General features: G+C 48.5%; 1 pseudogene; it reads right to left on the minus strand.

Moving 5' to 3' along the window:
- Positions 1–2450, minus strand: part of LOC119288379 — a 7451-nt pseudogene extending 5001 nt beyond the window's left edge.
- Positions 2451–18708: the final 16258 nt, after the last annotated feature.

Consider the following 18708-nt stretch of genomic DNA (forward strand, 5'->3'; position numbering starts at 1 on the left):
TAATTTGAGAACTGATCTGGTCATCCTTCACCAAGTTTTCCACCTAAAATAGGAAAAGAAAATTAAACAAATTCATATACAGTATTACAACTGATAAGCTTACAAAAAACAATGTGGTATTTATTTAGAGCTCTGCTTTGTATTTAACAACAAAACAAATAGATTTTGGTATCGTCTTGCACAATTAGTGAGGCACTAGGCCTAGTGTGACATACATACATACATACATAAAGATGTTGTGGTGTGGCAAGGTAGCGATACCTCTTCTGGCAGATCAACATCGGGCCGTGCAGCAACAATAGTACTAGAGCCTTGTCCGACCACACTGCCCGCTGAAGCGGACGCAGCTAAGCCTGCCAGAAGAACAATAAATACATGTCACATCTGAGATTACACCTGTAATATCTGTAAGAGCACATATGTGTACTAGTGGTATGTAAAAGACACTTTTTAAGTTTGATTTCATCCATTCTTATTAAACAACACGATGCAAGTAATGGTCAGAGTAACGTGGAAGATGCGACGTTACCATCTGGTAGGGAAGCATCTGGCACCACCGTGCTACGCCCTAGTTTCTTGTTTTTCTTCTGATTCTTAACTTCCGTCCTGCAAGTTTCGTGCAACAAAATCAAATGCTTTACCAACAAGTAGAGGTAGGAGAGGTTAACTCATCGACATTTATAACCAACAAAATTTATAAAAATAGATAAAAGAGGCATTTTTGGATAATGCATAGAGCACGCCAAGTAACCGAGCATACTAATCCACCAAGATAGATAAAAGGGACATATACATTTGGATAGCTCTATGGCAGGCTAATTGAGCGTACTTGTGCAGGTACCTTACCTGGCAACATCTGTTTTCTTTGCCTCCCCTTTGTTTTTGTGTTGAGAACTAGCTACAGCTGTTTTCTTTGCCTCCCCTTTGTTTCTAATTTGAGAACTGATCTGGTCGTCCTTCACCAATTTTTCCACCTGAAATAGGAAAAGAAAATTAAACAAATTCATATACAGTATTACAACTGATAAGCTTACATATATAAAACAATGTGGTATTTATCTAGAGCTCTGCTTTGTACTATTTAACAGCAAAACAAATAGATTTTGGTATCATCCTGCATAATTAGTGAGGCACTAGGCCTAGTGTGACATACATACATACATACATACATACATACATACATACATACATACATAAAGATGTTGTGGTGTGGCAAGGTAAAGCAACGACGATACCTCTTGTGGCAGATCAACATGGGGCCGTGCAGCAACAAGAATCTGCAGAATCTTGGCCAACAGCAAGTTGTTCAAGGCACCGTCGGCGCGGAGCTGAGCCACAATTTCCTTAAGCTCGGCCAGCTCCGAGGTGTTCAAGACACCATTGGCAAGCAGCACGGCGTTCATGTTGAGCAGCACATGGAAGCAGGCCCCGTGCAGCTTCTCGGCGATGTCTTTGGCGTTAAAAGCACGGTCCAGGAACCGCTTGCCCTTGCACTTGGCGACAAGCTTGGACGCCAGCTGCAGGGCCTTGTCTAGGCCCTCCGTCGTGACCCTCATCAAGTCGTCCTCCATGATGTTGGGCGGCCCCTGCAGGTGCTTGGCGATGGCGCTGAGGCTGAGCAGGAGGGCGTCAATCCTGCGGCACTCCTCATGTTGTGTTTGGCCTTGTCCAGCGCGCTGATGATCTTGAACCCAAACCCCACGAACTCCTTTACGGTGCTGTACAGAGTGTCCATCTCTTGCTCCGCACGAGTAGAATCGATGGATCGATCGGTCGGCCTGGACAAACAGAGGAGATGGAACCCTAATCCTAAGAATTTTGCAAAATTCCCAATCCCCAAATCCTAACCCCTAGCGTGTTGAATCCCCAAGACCGATTTTGTGTACCTCGATCAGCTGACGACGCCCTGAAGAGTGTTACCGATTGATTGATTGATACCAATATTTTAAATAGCGTGCTACAAAATATAGCGAGGCCCTTCTCTAAACGCTACACGAGTTATAGCGCGCTAATAGCATGCTATATTTCAAAATAGCGTTTGCAAAAAAAAAATCAAATATATCTAGAAATAAAGTATTTAAGCAACTAATTTTTTCATAGGAGCAAGCAATATACGCATAAGGGCCAAATCCAGCACATAAAAATAGTAAGTCTCAAACATCAACAGCCATAGTTTTAAGAGTTTCTAACATCAACAGCCACTGGGGCAGCCACTTGGGCCTGCTGGTTAGGTCTCGTGGGAGAATCTAATAAAAGGAGTGAGAAAGCTAGTGGTCGTGGGTTGGTTTTGGCCTGCTGGGCCCGCTGGGTTGTGCTTATTTCAGTTTTGCATGGTCTGCATGTTGTAACTTTACAACGTTACAACGTTATAGCGTGTGTAGCGTGCTAATTACGCGATTAGCGCCGTAGCGTCCGGTTTTGCCAAAATGTAACGTCTCCCTTCCAAATATGCTATAACCGCGTTATAACCGCGAAATAGCCGGTAATTGCCTTTGGCTCCTAGGTGCATATGCACCCATTGTCGAAATCCAAATTCCGAGAAGTTAAAAAATTCGAAACAAAAACCCCGCGTGTATATCCGGACATTTTATGTGCGTTCACAAGGTTTCAGTGAAAAACGGCGTTTTCTGTGGCTTGTGTAAAAAAGATAAAGAAATGCCTCGTGAATAGTTAAAATGAAGCATCAGAAATTGTCTTTTTTACACAAGCCACAAAAAACGTCGTTTTTCACCGAAACCTTGTGAAACGTCGTTTTCCACTAAGGACCACATTCCTTACACAGAGGTCGCCAGGCCGACGCACAGATTGAACCAGCGTTTTTCCTTTATCCTTCCACTCTTTCATTTTTTTCTTCTCTATCTTTTCCCTGTTTTCCTTTTCTGTTTTTTTCAAGTTTTATTCTCATCCTTTTTTTGTTTTTTCTGTTCCTTTTTTCCCTTTCCTTCGCTTTTCATTTTCATAGTTATATATGTTTAAAAAATTCAAAAAAATGCATTTAAAAAATGTTCCAAGTTTAAAAAATTGTTCGCATTTTGAAAAATATGTTTGAACTTTTCACAAAAAATGTTCTGGTTTCATAAAAAAAATGTCCATGTATTCAAAAAATGTTCGCATTTCCAAAGTTGTTTTCAGAAAGATTCACCATTTTAAACTTTTTGCGAAGCTTATTGAGAAATATAATATGGATGGGAATGTGAGAGGGCATATTCTGAGGAAGGTTTTGTGCAGTTTAAAATTTACTGCTTTTCTACTTTCTTCACTGTTTTTTGTATGGTCGCTACGGCAGGAAATTTCCTGCCTAAGTCGAGCCTACCGGTCGTGCCATCCCACAACGCTCGATGTGAGCTAGGTGTGCGCACTTGCCGCGATCACCATGTCATGCCATCCCATGACCAGATCAAGGCTGCGCCTATTCATCAGCTAACTAACTAACATAAAAAATCAGCTCGACTAAGTCATGTACAGGGACATGTGCTGGCCGTTTATTTTGCTATCTGAAGAAAATGACAGCAGCAGCAGTGTTTAGGCTAACATAATAACAGCAGCAATGTTTTGCCCTCTATAGCGCAACACGTACGGTCGAGTTATGCCCTCTATAGGCTAACATAATAACAGCAGCAATGTTTTTGCCCTCTATAACATAATAACAGCAGCAGTATTTTCCGTTATGTCAGCATCAAGAAAAGGAAAGGAAACGGCTCTAAGCAAGTTCAGTCTTGGGTTTTTTTTTTTTGTAGGAGCTATAGTAGTAGAGGAAAACGAATGAATTAGGAAGGAGAGAAAGGAAGTGTCACCTTGGGTTGGATTAAAAAGGACAAGGAGCAGCTGCCTAACATTGTCAGGGCCGCCGACGAGGAGCTGCGGGAGGCAGAAGGCGCAGCCCCGAGCCGCGAGTAACGACTAACGACTTGAGCTCGCAGCGGTGCGCTTTGCTCCTGGACTCGTTGCGCTCATCGATGGTCAGGTCGTAGCCCCGCAGCAGGGCGCGCAAGGCGTAGAGATCGGCGGAGGTGCGCACTCTGCGGCGTGATGCTCTGAAGCTCACGCCGTGTAGAGAACCACCTCCGGCTGCAGCTCCTCCTTGCCGTGCGGCCGGGACGACGGGCTACCGCCAGGGTCATACATCTCCGGCGGCCTCATCCGAAGTAGAGTGTGGATAGTAGCGTTGTGGCGAGAGGAGAGCGGAAGGAGATGAACATGTGGTGCCTCTACTGTCATCACATGCATCGCACTGGTTGTGCCTCTACTGTCATCACATGCATCCCACTGGTTGTGCCTCTGCTGTCGTGCCTGCCTCCTTTTTTTTCCGTTAATTCCTCGGACGATATGCGCTTTTGTCGATTGCCTCGGTGCTCACGCTGATTTGTCTTGTTAATTACCTTGGCCTCTGCCACTCACACTGCATAGTTTCAAACACTGGAATCTGATTAGACAAGCTCATTGGATTCTTATGCTGACAAAAGATAATCTGTAAAAAAGAGATTGGCAAGGATGCACTAAGTGTAATTTTTGTGGCAATGGGGATCGATTCAGCATCTATTCATTCATTGCCCACTTGCCAAGCTGCTATGGAGAACGGTCCATATAGCTTTCAACCTACCTCCACCTACGAGTAGTACGAATATGTTTGGAAACTGGTTAGTGGGGATGCAGCCCAAGTTTAAGTCTTAGATCCGTGTGGGAATTTATGCTATTCTTTGGACCATTTGAAACACTCGTAATGATTGTATTTTTAACAGAACGAAAGTTCCAAACTTTTTGCAGGTTATCTTCAAGGCTACCAGCTGGATCCATGTGTGGTAATTACTCGCAAGGAGGAGGATCGGACGCTCACGGTCTTCGGGTGCAACCGATGGGAGATGGTCTCCTGGGATTTGTTCAACCGATTTGGTTGGCGGACTGCTAGTAGGATTTGTGATGCACGAGGCTCATTTTTCTATGTTTTTTTAACTTAATTTACCCTTCGGGCAGTCACGTGCGACAATTTATTGGTTGAAGTTTGTTATGGTCGGGTGATAAACTTTGATATGATAAATAAAAGGTTGTGTGCATCAATTATTAGTCTGCTCTTTTTGAAAAAAAAATCTGCTCTTCATTTGAAAGAGTTGTACTTTTTATTTCATTTGAAAGAGTTGTACTTAGTCTCAATTATTATATTGATGAAACTTAAAATACGTGTACGTCCTTTGATTATTGTTTTTCGAGGAGACTCTTGCGAGTGAACGTCGACGGGTCCTGCCCCAGTCGCATGCATGCTGGGGGCATGCACATGGAGCGTATAGGACAAAATGGCGCGAGCGCTCTCATGTGTATTCTCTCTCTCCAGTGGCGGAGCCAGCCAGCTGAAGCAGCCGGGGCAAAGTCTTTACACAGCTATGTTGCCCAGCATTTGCCCAAGTAATTAGTAGTGCTAATCATGGTTTCTTTGTATTGTTTAGTGAAGAATGGCTGGAGCAGCCCGGGCAGCTGCCCCAGGTCGCCGGGAGCTAGCTCCGCCACTGTCTCTCTCACCACATGTGAAAAAAAAAACAAATGGAGATCATCATGGCACTATCTCTCTCTCCTTCTCTCTATCCCTTGCGCTCTCTGGCAGTACTTTGGCGGAATGGTTTCTCAAAATTGATCTTGAAAATAACAGAAGCGCTCCAAAACAAAAGACCAAGAATCACATCAATGATGTGTCAAATTCAACTGGCCAAAGAGAAATATGTACCAAAAAAGGAAACAAATACCATTCCATAGAAGAAGAGGAAGAAACACTCAACAATTCATTCAACATAGAAGTTTAAAATGGAAACCGTCGTGACAAAATTTCTAAAGTGCAGCAGCTCAAAAGAAAGAAAAAACAAATACACAAACAACAAAATGAATTACTGATGCAAGACGGGAGGCTCACAATAAAGATTGTTCGGACAACACACAAGTTGTTAAACATGGCAAGATCCTTTGTCTTGAAGATGTACTTCTCTGAAGGAGGCGTCCAAGACCAGATCAATATTTTGCTCGATATCGTTCACGCATAAGAATAACTGTGATAAATATTATGCAAGGTACCAAGTTGTTTACACGAAGAAGGGTACACTTGGTAGCAATTATACATGGTCAGATTTTTTTCTGTATTTCGTATAATCTGGTCACAAATTTTTTTTTGTACTTCATATCAGCTAGCAAGGGGGAGATGGTCCATACCTAAAGATTGAGAAATCGAAAGGAAGAACTTGCCAGCTTGCAGTCTTTAATCTGGCCATGGTGATTCTAGTCAAGGACAGTGATGCTTCTGGTTTCCATCCCAAAAAATAACTGAAAAAGCCTAGACATGTAGATGTGTGATACATCATGCTCATGCATTTAGTAGAAATATAATACTGTATAATTTTCACATACACACACCAAAATCATATTTAAGCACTATAACTGAACATGACTTTGATTGTTAGTTGTGGACCAGATAGTTGTAAGTGACTAAGTTAAACTGCACCTCAAAAATGATGTTCATCGACTCGATGCGAAGATTTTTTGGAAGAACACACCTTGACATCTGTTGCCACACTGTTCAATCCTTCCCCATATGATCTCCACGAAAGTATGCGGATACTCCTAGCAATTTATCAATTAGATCCTAAGTTACATAGGTTTAGTAACCAAGTAACATGTATAGATGATATCATTAGAAAAGAAAAACTCCCACAGAGATAAATGTAAGGCATGTGGGCATTTACTTAAAATAAGAGCAGAGATGGGAGATGGGGCAAATGAAACATAGCATCAGCATGTGACGCTTTATAGGCAGTACAGAGATGTCGAAGCCACCATCCACCAACCCTGCATGTTGCTGCGAATCAACCTGTGGTTGAGTTGGTTAGGTGGACAGTGGTATCCCTAACCCACCAGGGTTCAAATCCTGGTGCTCGCATTATTCCTGGATTTATTTCAGGATTTCCGGCGATGCGCTTTCCGTGGGAGGAGACGTTCCCGTCGACGACGAGGCGCCTATGATGACTTCGTAAGTCTCAAGATGATATGACGGCTCAGTCTCTCGGAGGTGCTCATAGGGGTAGGGTGTGTGTGTGTGTGTTCATAGGGATGAGTGTATGCGCGTGTATATGAACGCTTGTGTCTGTACTGATGCTCAAAAAAAAAAACCTGCATGTTGCTGTACCAACAAACGCCCAAAACTGCCAGACACAATTTGTGCGTCGTTCACGCGGACTGCCCATGCAGTCACAGCAAAACCAGCTGACGTTGTATTGAAGGCCTTCTTAATCTTGCTCACCTCTGCAAGCTGATGCTGAAGCCTGCTACCGTCACGACCGCGTCCACACAGTTCGCAAGTAACGCGACCGAGACTAGTGCTCCCATCCCATGGCGCAGCGCCAGCATATGGTTGACTGGTTGTCCGCCATTGTGGGTGTCGGCATCAGCGGCCTCTGCACCGCACAGGCGCTGGCCACCGGATACAGCCGGCGTTGCGCACGGAGTTGTCCGTTCCACCGCGGCCGCCAATCCCACGCTGCTCAAAAAGAGAGTAAAGAAGGAGCAAAACTGCAAAAGAAAACAAGAAGGAAGAGGGACGCCGGCCAGACACGTAGGGAAGAATGCTCTCGCTTGGGTCACGGATGGGATCCAGCGGATGTCAGCACTAATTTTGATCACGGCCTCATGCAGCGACCTGGCCGAGTCACGTTCGTGCGTGAGTAGCGGCCCGGATTCCATCTACATGCATGGCTGGTTAGTGGTCTAGCTACAAGGCTGGGCGTGAGCGATTTTAGTATGCATGCTAGCTGAGTTGGTTAGTGCATGGAGGTGTGGGGTCGTGGTAGTTAGTAAGTGCTGTTAGTGGCCGATGGAGGCGGCTAGGCTGTGCGTGGCCTTGCATATTTAAGTGGCTGGTGGTGTTGTGTAGAGAGGGAGAGCCAACGATGTAGCCATTGAAAAGATAAAGAAGATTAGGGCGTGCGTGCGCCCACGGCGGCGTTCGTGCGCCGACCCGGAATTTCTTGTGTCTTGTGTCTTCTTCTACCTCTAGCCCAAAGTGGGAGAGGGCTGCGGTTCCAACAATTGGTATCATGAGCTTGGTGTCTTGGGCGTGCTTGCCGTGTCGGAGGCGTGGCGGCGGTGGCGGCGTTCGCCGGCGGCTGCGCGGTGAAGCTCCGGGACGTGTGTCGGTCTATGGAGGTGCGCGGCGTGGCGAGGAGGCCGCGGTGGCCGCGGCGGACACAGTGTGCACGGCCGACATGAAGGCATCGGCTGCGGCGCGCGGCGAGCGCGTGGTGACGGCGACACGTGGCGAGTCCGCGGCTGTGCGGTGTGATGTCGTGCGCGCGAAGAGCACGGTGGTCGCGGAGACGAGGAGATCGCAGAGGACCTGCGTGGTGGCGCAGAGGTCGCGGTGGCTCGGCGCGACAACCGTGGAGGCGCGTGGCACGGAGCCGCGGCGGCCCCGGCGGACCTGCGCGGTGGCGCGGCGTGATGGCGTGGAGGCACTGCATGGCAGCTTGGAGGCCGCGGCGGTGCAGGGCAATAAGACGCGGCGGCGAGTCGGGCGCGACCGGTGCGTGTTATGGGTGTGCACTGGACGCGTCGGGCGCGTCGGGAGTACGAGCGTGCGGTTGACGTTGGGAGGAGTCGTATGTCGCCGTGGTGCTCGAGTTCGGCTACATCCTTCCGGCGTTTGTCGCTGGCGGCTGCTATGGCGGACATGGAGGCGGTGCGCAGTGAGTCCATGGCGTGTGGTGTGGTCAGGCGCGTCGGGTGCGCGCGGTGTTGTGGTTGTAAGTCTGACAGTAGAATAGGGGGTAGGAATGGAGAGGCAAGATCCTAGCTATGGAGTAGTGGTATACGCAAGATGTTTACGAGTCCAGGCCCTTCTCGGAGGAAGTAACAGCCCTACGTCTCGGAGCCCGGAGGTGGTCGACTGTATTATGCGCGTATGAGTTACAGGGGTGCGAACCCTTTATACTGAGGAGGAGGGTGGCTTATATAGAGTTCGCTAGACCCCTCCAGCCCTCAGTTATGCAGGGATTAAGGTACATTAAGATCGGAAGTTACTGGTAACGTCCCATATAAAGTGCTATGATGACCATAAAAGCCACTTAATGACCGACCGTTTGCGTGCAGACTGACTGTAGATCTCGTGGCGGTCGAGTGGTTGGCTTCATGGTCGAGTGTCTTCAGGTCCGTCGAGTGGAATCCTTCCAGGTCGACTGAAAGGTGGTTTCTTCAAGAGATGTCCTTAGGGAGGGTAACTTGGACAGGTCCATGACCCTACCCTAGGTACATGGCTTCATCAGTAGCCCCCGAATGGATCCATGTTTGAGTGGGGAAGGAGTTGAGAACTCTTCCGACCCACTTTTCGTGCGATGAGCATGTCTTGTTCTGGATCAACGAGCTTAGGTGATGGCTTCAACTTCTTTTTCAGTCGCCTTGATCCATTCTTTGTATCCGTCGAGTGTGTTTTTCGTACTTGGAGAACTCCGAATGACAGGACGGAGGAAATCTTCTGTCTGACGATTTGCTCTGTGGCGCGCGGATTTTAGCGGGATTCGAATTTCGGGAAGTGAGCGAGGCGGAGGAAGCTGCAGTAATCGGATGGGATAAGGCAGGGACGCCTCGATCTCCGCGCCACCTTTTTCGCCACGTATCACGCGGGCGACTGTTGCGGGATTTGACAGGATCGCCCGGGCCTACCAGTCAGTCACTCGGAAGCAACCTCATATAAGGCCCCGGACGGGGGTTTTTGAACACTGCGCTCTCATTTTCTCCTCCCTTCCCCAGATTTATCCGCCGCGGTCGCTTCCACCTCAGCGCTGCTGCTCCGTGCGCGTTTCGCCGGCGACAATGGTGAAAGAGAAGACGGTGGCTTTGGAGCGGGCGAAGAAGGTGACGGCGAAACCGAAGGGAAGGGCGACCAGTCGGGGCGGATCTTCGTCAAGGGCCGGCTTGCCGTAGGGCTGGATCCAGTGCGACTGGATCCGCTCGACGATCCTTCAGAAGGATCTCGACGACATGGCCAACGAGGGACTGATCCCCCATGGATCAGCGCGGCTCCCGGGGAAGAGTCGGAGCCGCAACCTCATGAGGGTGAGTGTGTTCTCTTGGCCACCCATGTTGACTGCGGGTTTTCTCTGCCGCCTCACCCTTTCTTTCGGGGATTTCTGAACTTCTTTGGGGCACAACTTCACCACTTCACTCCCAACTCCATCGTGCATCTCGCTGCTTTCGTGTCTTTGTGCGAGAATTTCTTGGGTTGCCGGCCTCATTGGGGTCTTTTCAAGCACATTTTCACTTGTCGCTCCCAGATGGTGAAATAGGCCAATCCAAGTGACGAGAGAACTCAAGTGATTCAGATGTGTGGGGGTCTTGGGGTTCAAATGAGAGGAAAAAGTTCTTTTCCGGCCATGATCTTACCCAAGTCAGTCCGTGGATGGCAGTCGACTTGGTTCTACTGCAAGGACCAACCAACGCTAGGGCAGTCGACTGGACTCCCTCGTTTTTCCATGGACCGAGTGAGCAAGCCATCTTCTTTGAAGGTGATCCCGGAAGAGAAGGCGCAGGTGAAGGTGTTGGTCGAACGCGTTGTCCAGCTCATCCGAGACGGGGTGACTGGCATGGATCTCTTGGAGGTCTTCCTCCGACGACGCATTCAGCCGCTTCAAGCTCGAGACCATCCAATGTGGTTGTACTCTGGCACTGAAGACACCACTCGGATCCACCCGGAGGAGGTCGAGGACACCATGCTGGAAAGGTGTCTGGCGAGCATCACAGGAAACAAGGACAACCCTCGAGGAGCCAGGAGGATTCCTCCACACGACCAGTCATACGAAGTAGACAACGTCCCTTCCTGCATCTTTGACTGTGATCTCGCTTTCTCCATCTTGTTTGCTTAAAATCGGTCGATTGACTTTTGTCTTGTTTGTTATCTTCCAGGCTACTACCGAGATGTACTCGATGCCCAACGGGGCGCAAGAACAGGTCGAGGAGGAGGAGGGGAGCGGAGGTGAAAGCCAGGAGGAATGGCAATCTGATGGTGAGGAGGACGAAGACGACGACAGCTCCGGCGAAGAGGAGGAGGAGGAAGAGGAGGAAGAAGTCGACCCTCCTTGCATGGAAAGGTGATCCAAGCTCACCCATGACCCCGCGGTCGAGCGTGGAAAGGCTACCGCGCCTGTCAGGCAGTCGACGAAACGCCCTTGGTCGACCTCTCCGGCACCGCCTGAAAAAGCGCCGAAGCAACCCCGAGCGACGCCATCAAAGCCGACGAAGGCTTTGCCCAAGATGAGGATGGCCATTTCCACCATTTCTAGGTAACAGCAGAACTTGTGTTTTCTTGTTTAGCATGGACATACTTTTGGTCGACTTGTTGACTGATCAACTGATTTCTGAAATCTGTAGCGCTGCCACCTCCGAGACCTCAACCAGGAATGAAGACCAGGAAAGATGCTGCCACCTCTAACCTTGGTATGATCTCTGTAGTTTCTCTTTTGGTCGATTGGATTTCCGTTTTTAACTTTGAATCTTTCCTGTAGTCCCTCCTCATGTCATTGATCTCCCTGATGATGACGATGAGGCGCCGCTGAGGCGGAGGAGGAATAAAAAGGCGCCTGCTGGCAAGACTGCTCAGGTTGTATCAGTGCCTGAGACGCTGGTTCATGAGGGTGGCAACATCACTCGGACTTCTGTGTCTTTTGTTGTGCCGCTGACGAGTGTCCGGCCTTCATCGTCGACTGCTGATCCGCCCTCCCTTTTCACCACACACCACGTCCCAGAGGACCAAGTGGGTGCTGCTAAGGAAGCTATACGCCAGGCGGGGATCATGATGGAGCAAGTGAAGGTGGTCCGGGAAGCTAGCCAGGCGGCCTATGATGCTAGCTTAGCTCTTCAGAACAACGTCCAGGTTAGTTGGTCATCGCTTGTTCTGTTAGGATATGCTACCTGAAAACTCTTCTTTCTGAAGATCTTCATATCTATACACCCACTAGGCGTGTCGGTTGAATTTTTGGATTGGTGGGGGCACGCTGAGTGCACCCACTGGGTGTAGTCCCCGAGACTATGGTGGACTACTGGCAGTCGACTATAGTCTTTATACTTTGAATTTCTTTGCTAACTTCTTCACTCGGTCTGGTCGGACCATGTCGAATGGAATCTCGAAACCGGTGGGGGCACACTGAGTGCACCCACTGGGTGTAGTCCCCGAGACTATGGTCGACTGTTGGCAGTCGACTAAAGTCTAAAGAACTCTTTTTTTTAGATCATGATGATACCGTGGCTGACTGTTGACAGTTAGCTATGGTTTAGGATCATAACCTTTTTGCCTCTTTTGATCAACTGATCGAACCGAGTCGGTAAAACCAGTGGGCGCACGCTAAGTGCACCCACTGGGTGTAGTCCCCGAGACTACTGTTGAATATTTTGATTCGGCTGTAGTCTTAGAAACGCTACAATTTTTTCTTAGTCGCTCGGAAGCAACCCATCTTTGATGTCTGTCGATTGACTCTTCGCAGAAATCCTGCGAGCTTGTGGCCCGCTATACTGAATTGGAAAACAAACAGATCCAGCTCAACCTTGACTTAAAGCTTGCTTAGGAGAACTTGCAGAAGGCGAGAGACAAAGCAAAAGGTATGTCTGGTGAGAACTTGACGACTGTCTTTGTCTTTCTGCCCATTCCTAATTCTGATCTCATTGTCATTTTGCAGACAAAATGGAGGAAGCTCTGAAGAAGAAGGATCATGACCTTGCCGAGGCGCAAAAGCGGCTTTGGACAAAACAAAGCTCGCGGAAGAAAAACTGGCTTCAGTCGGTAAACTTGAAGAAGAGAATGCCAATATGAAAGCTGCTCTCGACGCGGTCAACAAGGAGGTTAGCCCACTGAAGAATGACAAGATAGCTCTGAGTGACAAGGCTAGCGAATTGGCGGGGAAGAGGAACGATCTGGAGGCTTATCTGGGAGGGCTCGCCAAGAAGTTATTCCTCATGCTTGAAGGTAATCCCTCCTATCCGACTAACTTGTTATCACTGACTCATCATAGAACTATTAGCTTGAACTCGAGTTGCGTTTACAGAATTCTGTCAGAACTTCGAGGAGGAGACTAGTCGAGTGGAGACAAGCCTGGACCCCATTAACTCTCCTGTGAAGGATGAAGCCGCTATGAACGTGCTCTGACTGGAGTCTCGTGTTGCTGGTGTGGTGGACTACCTCACTCGACTGAAGGTTGCGGTGTCGCGAATCGACTCGACACTCTGGCCAGGCGAGACGCTTCAAAATGACCTCGAGTCTTTAATGACTCGTCTGAATGATGTTCCAGGTCGAGTGCGGGAATGGAAAAAGTCTTCAGCCAGGTGTGGTGCCGATGTTGCTCTGTCCCTGGTCCGTGTTCACTGCAAGGAGGCGCGAGAGGAAAAGCTAGCGTCCATCAAAGTTGCCAATACCAAGAAGTACGAATTCCAATCTTTCATGGAGACCTTCATTGCTGCTGCCACCCGGATTGCTGACGGAATCGACCTGGACCAGTTTGTCGCGCCTTCCAGTCCTCCACCTGAGGAGTAAAAAACTTCTATGTTCCATCTTAAATTTGCCTCGGAATGCCGAGTGGTTTTGTAACCGATAAACTTTTACAGGCTTGACGCCTGAGCACTTCTGAATCCGTAGGATGTTATCTGAACTTGGCTTATCATTGAATATGCTTTCATTTGCCTTCGAGCAAACTCTGCTCTTCACTCGGAATATACTTTAGTGCTTGAGACGCAGCTCTGGGGTGGAGAATCCAGTCGACCTGCACTTCATCGTTCTTGCAGGTAGGGATGAAGCACAAATTGCAGTCGACCTGCGTCCTTGTTGATCGGGATGGAGTGCACGTTGAACTTGTGGCGCAGCTCCGAAGGAGAAGGTAGCAATCGACTTGCACCTCTTCGTCCTTGCGGATCGGAATGGATTTCATACTTAGGCGAGTACTGGACTGCAGCTAAGCCTCCGAGTGGGAGGGTTGCTCTCCACTCGGTAGGATTTTAAACACTTAGGCGAGTACTTGGACTGCAACTAAGCCCCCGAGTGGGAGGTTGTCTCTCCACTCGGTAGGATTTTAAACACTTAGGCGGGTACTTGGACTGCAGCTAAGCCCCCGAGTAGGAGGTTTGCTCTCCACTCGGTAGGATTTTTAAATACTTAGGCGAGTACTAGACTGCAGCTAAGCCCCCGAGTGGGAGGTTTGCTCTCCACTCGGCAGGATTTCAAATACTTAGGCGAGTACTGGACTGCAGCTAAGCTCCCGAGTGGGAGGTTTGCTCTCCACTCGGTAGGATTTTTTGTGGAGTAGCTTCGAAGGAGAGGGCAGCAGTCGACCTGCACCTCGTCGTCCTTGCAAGGCGTACGTTGTATTAAATACTTAGGCGAGTACTAGACTGCAGCTAAGCCTCCGAGTGGAAGGCTGGCTCGCCACTCGGTAGGATTTTAAACACTTAGGCGAGTACTTGGACTGCAGCTAAGCCCCTGAGTGGGAGGCTGACTCGCCACTCGGTAGGATTTTAAACACTTAGGCGAGTACTTGGACTGCAGCTAAGCCCCCGAGTGAGGGGCTGGCTCGCCACTCGGTAGGATTTTAAACACTTAGGCAAGTACTTGGACTGCAGCTAAGCCCCCGAGTGAGAGGCTGGCTCACCACTTGGTAGGATTTTAAACACTTAGGCGAGTACTTGGACTTTAGCTAAGCCTCCGAGTGAGAGGCTGGCTCACCACTCGGTAGGATTTTCAAGTACTTAGGCGAAACGGATTCGCAACTAAGCCCCTGAGTGTGAGGCTGACTCACCACTCGGTAGGGATATTTTTTACAAACTTAGGAGAAACGGATTCACAGCTAAGCCACCCATTGGGGGGGGGTCTCATGTAAACAAAAAGTAATAACAATCACTGGGAAAATTATAACATTCTTGTATTCGTTAAACAAACTACAGAGGTTCTTTTATTACATCTCATCTGAGTGAGTACTTAAGTATAAAAGGGGCGGAGTAGCTTCGCGTTCCAAGCTCGAGGCTCATCAGTCTGGCGATCGACGTTGTAAAGATGGTATGCTCCATTGTGGAGAACTCTGGTGACGATGAAAGGACCTTCCCAAGTAGGAGCAAGCTTGTGTGGTTTCTGTTGATCCACTCGGAGGACCAAGTCTCCTTCTTGGAAGGCTCGACTCTTCACATTTCTGGCATGGAATCGACGCAAATCTTGCTGATAGATAGTCGAGCGGATCAGGGCCATCTCTCTCTTCTCTTCTAGGAGGTCGACTGCATCTTGCCGGGCTTGTTCCGCTTCATCTTCAGAGTAGAGTTCGACTCGAGGTGCATTGTGAAGCAGGTCACTCGGCAGAACTGCTTCAGCTCCATAGACCAGAAAGAATGGAGTTCTTCCAGTCGACCGATTAGGAGTGGTCCTCAATCCCCAAAGAACTAATGGAAGTTCGTTGACCCAAGCTCCTGCTGCATGCTTGAGATCACGCATCAGCCGGGGTTTTAGTCCTTTGAGAATTAGACTGTTTGCTCGTTCTGCTTGTCCATTCGACTGGGGGTGAGCAACTGAAGCATAGTCGACTCACGTGCCTTGAGAAGTGCAAAAGGCTTTGAATTTGTCGGAATCGAAGTTTGACCCATTGTCAGTGATGATGCTATGCGGAACTCCATATCTGAATATCAACTCTCTGATGAAACTGACAGCAGTGCATGCATCGAGATTCTTGATAGGCTTAGCTTGATCCACTTAGTAAACTTATCGACTGCCACTAGCAAGTGAGTGAAGCCACTCCTGTCAGTTCTCAGTGGTCCAATCATATCCAATCCCCAAACAGCGAAGGGCCAGACGAGTGGAATGGTCTTCAAGGCTGAGGCGGGTTTGTGTGACATATTGGAATAGAACTGAAATCCTTCACACTTGTCGACTATTTCCTTTGCCATTTCATTTGCTTTTGGCCAGTAAAATCCCGCTCGGTATGCTTTGGCCACAATGTTCCGAGAGGACGCATGATGACCACAGGTCCCCGAGTGGATATCATCAAGAATTATCTGACCTTCTTCTGGTGTTATACATTTCTGGCTGACTCCAGTCGCGCTTTCTCTGTACAACTGTCCCTTGATCACAGTAAAGGCCTTGGATCGGTGGACGATCTGTCGAGCCTCTTCTTCGTTCTCCGGGAGCTCTTTCCTTAGGATATACGTGATGTACGGCACTGTCCAGTCAGGAGTGATGACCACGACTTCCATGATCAGGTCGACCACAGCTGGGACCTCAACTTCAGTCGGATCAGTGACACTTTTTGGTTGTGGGGCTTCTTCGGTGAAAGGATCCTCTTGAACTGATGGTGTGTGGATGTGCTCCAAAAACACATTACTGGGAATGGCTTCCCTCTCAGACCCTATTTTTGGCAAATCATCAGCAGCTTGATTTTTCAGTTGGGGTATATGATGAAGCTCTAACCCCTTGAATTTCTTCTCTAGCTTTCTCACTGCATTGCAGTAACCAGTCATGGCTGGGCTTCTGACATCCCACTCCTTCATCACTTGATTAACCACCAAATCTGAGTCGCCATAGACCATGAGGCAACGGACACCAAGTGAAATGGTCATACGCAACCCATACAAAAGTGCTTCATATTCTACTTCATTGTTGGAGGAATCAAAGTGGATCTGGAGCACATATCTAAGCTTATCTCCTCGGGGGGAAACCAACACTACCCCAGCACCGGAACCATTCAGCATCTTGGAACCATCAAAGAACATGGTCCAGTGCTCCGAGTGAACTTGAGTCGGTAGTTGTTGTTCAATCCACTCGACGATGAAATCTGCTACAACTTGGGACTTGATGGCTTTCTTTGCCTCAAACTTGATATCAAGGGGAAGGAGTTCAATCGCCCATTTCGCCACTCGACCAGTTGCATCTATGTTGTGCAGAATCTCTGACAATGGGGCGTCGCTAACGACTGTAATGGAATGGTCAGAGAGGTAATGAGCAACCTTCTTTGTGGTCATATAAATCCCATAAACAAGCTTCTGATAATGAAGGTATCTTTGCTTTGATGGGGTCAATACTTCAGAAGATATCTTTGCTTTGATGGGGTCAATACTTCAGAAGACATCTTTGCTTTGAAGGCTCTTTGCTGATTGGGGCAGCAAGCACCGGCTGGGTGGAGAGCAGAGCATTTAGCTCTGCAAACGCTGCATCAACTTCGGGAGTCCACTCGAACTTGTGTGACTTCTTCATCAGTCGGTAAAGAGGCAATGCCTTTTCTCCGAGACGAGAGATGAATCGACTTAAAGCGGCCAAGCATCCAGTAAGCTTCTGGACATCGTGCACATGCACAGGGCGTTTTATTCGGAGTGTAGTGCCAACTTTTTCTGGGTTGGCGTCGATTCCTCGTTCAGAAACGAGAAAACCGAGTAACTTTCCGCCAGGGACTCCGAATGTGCACTTTGATGGATTAAGCTTGATATTATACCTCCTAATATTGGCAAATGTTTCAGCAAGGTCAGTCAACAGGTCAGAACCTTTCCGTGATTTGATCACAATATCATCCATGTATGCTTCCACATTCCGACTGATTTGAGTGAGCAAACACTTCTGAATCATCCTCATGAACGTGGCTCCGGCATTCTTGAGGCCGAATGGCATGGTGACTGTCGGTGTCAAAACCGGCGGATCTCGGGTAGGGGGTCCCGAACTGTGCGTCTAGGCGGATGGTAACAGGAGACAAGGGACACGATGTTTTTACCCAGGTTCGGGCCCTCTCGATGGAGGTAAAACCCTACTCCTGCTTGATTGATATTGATGATATGGGTAGTACAAGAGTGGATGTACCATGAGATCAAGGAGGCTAAACCCTAGAAGCTAGCCTATGGTATGATTGTTGTTGTGTTGTCGTTATCCTACGGACTAAAACCCTCCGGTTTATATAGACACTGGAGGGGGCTAGGGTTACACAGAGTCGGTTACAATGGTAGGAGATCTACATATCCGTATCGCCAAGCTTGCCTTCCACGCCAAGGAAAGTCCCATCCGGACACGGGACGAAGTCTTCAATCTTGTATCTTCATAGTCTTGGAGTCCGACCGATGATGATAGTTCGGCTACCCGGACACCCCCTAGTCCAGGACTCCCTCAGTAGCCCCTGAACCAGGCTTCAATGACGACGAGTCCGGCGCGCATATTGTCTTCGGCATTGCAAGGCGGGTTCCTCCTCCGAATAATTCATAGAAGATTGTGAACACCAGGATAGTGTCCGGCTTTGCAAAATAAATTCCACATACAACCGTAGAGAGAATAACATTTCCACAAGTTCAATCTGCTGACGTATTATGTGGCGTGACGTCACACCACAACCAAGCCTTTACGTTTTTTATTATACCACCTCAGCGCGTTTAGCGAAGTGGTTTCCTTGGCACGTCTTGTCAAAGCAGAGATCGTGTTCCCCTTATTGCGGGATTCCCATCAATACGGACGTGGGTAACCCAACCGCGCCATTGATTGCGGCGCTTGGGGGATAAGCGAGTTTTACCAGGCCGGTGGGGACGCATAGTTTCGTCCGCCCATATATAAGGGGATAAGGATCCACCTTTTTTACCTACGCCTTCTTTCTCCTTTGCTTATCCATCTCTGCGTACTCGAGCTCCAGCGCCCAAGTCCGCACATCTCACCTCAACCTTCTCCAGCCATGTCCGGAGCGGGAGGCAAGTGGATGG

This window comes from Triticum dicoccoides, chromosome 4A (genome assembly GCF_002162155.2).
Source record: "Triticum dicoccoides isolate Atlit2015 ecotype Zavitan chromosome 4A, WEW_v2.0, whole genome shotgun sequence".
Lineage (NCBI taxonomy): Eukaryota > Viridiplantae > Streptophyta > Magnoliopsida > Poales > Poaceae > Triticum > Triticum dicoccoides.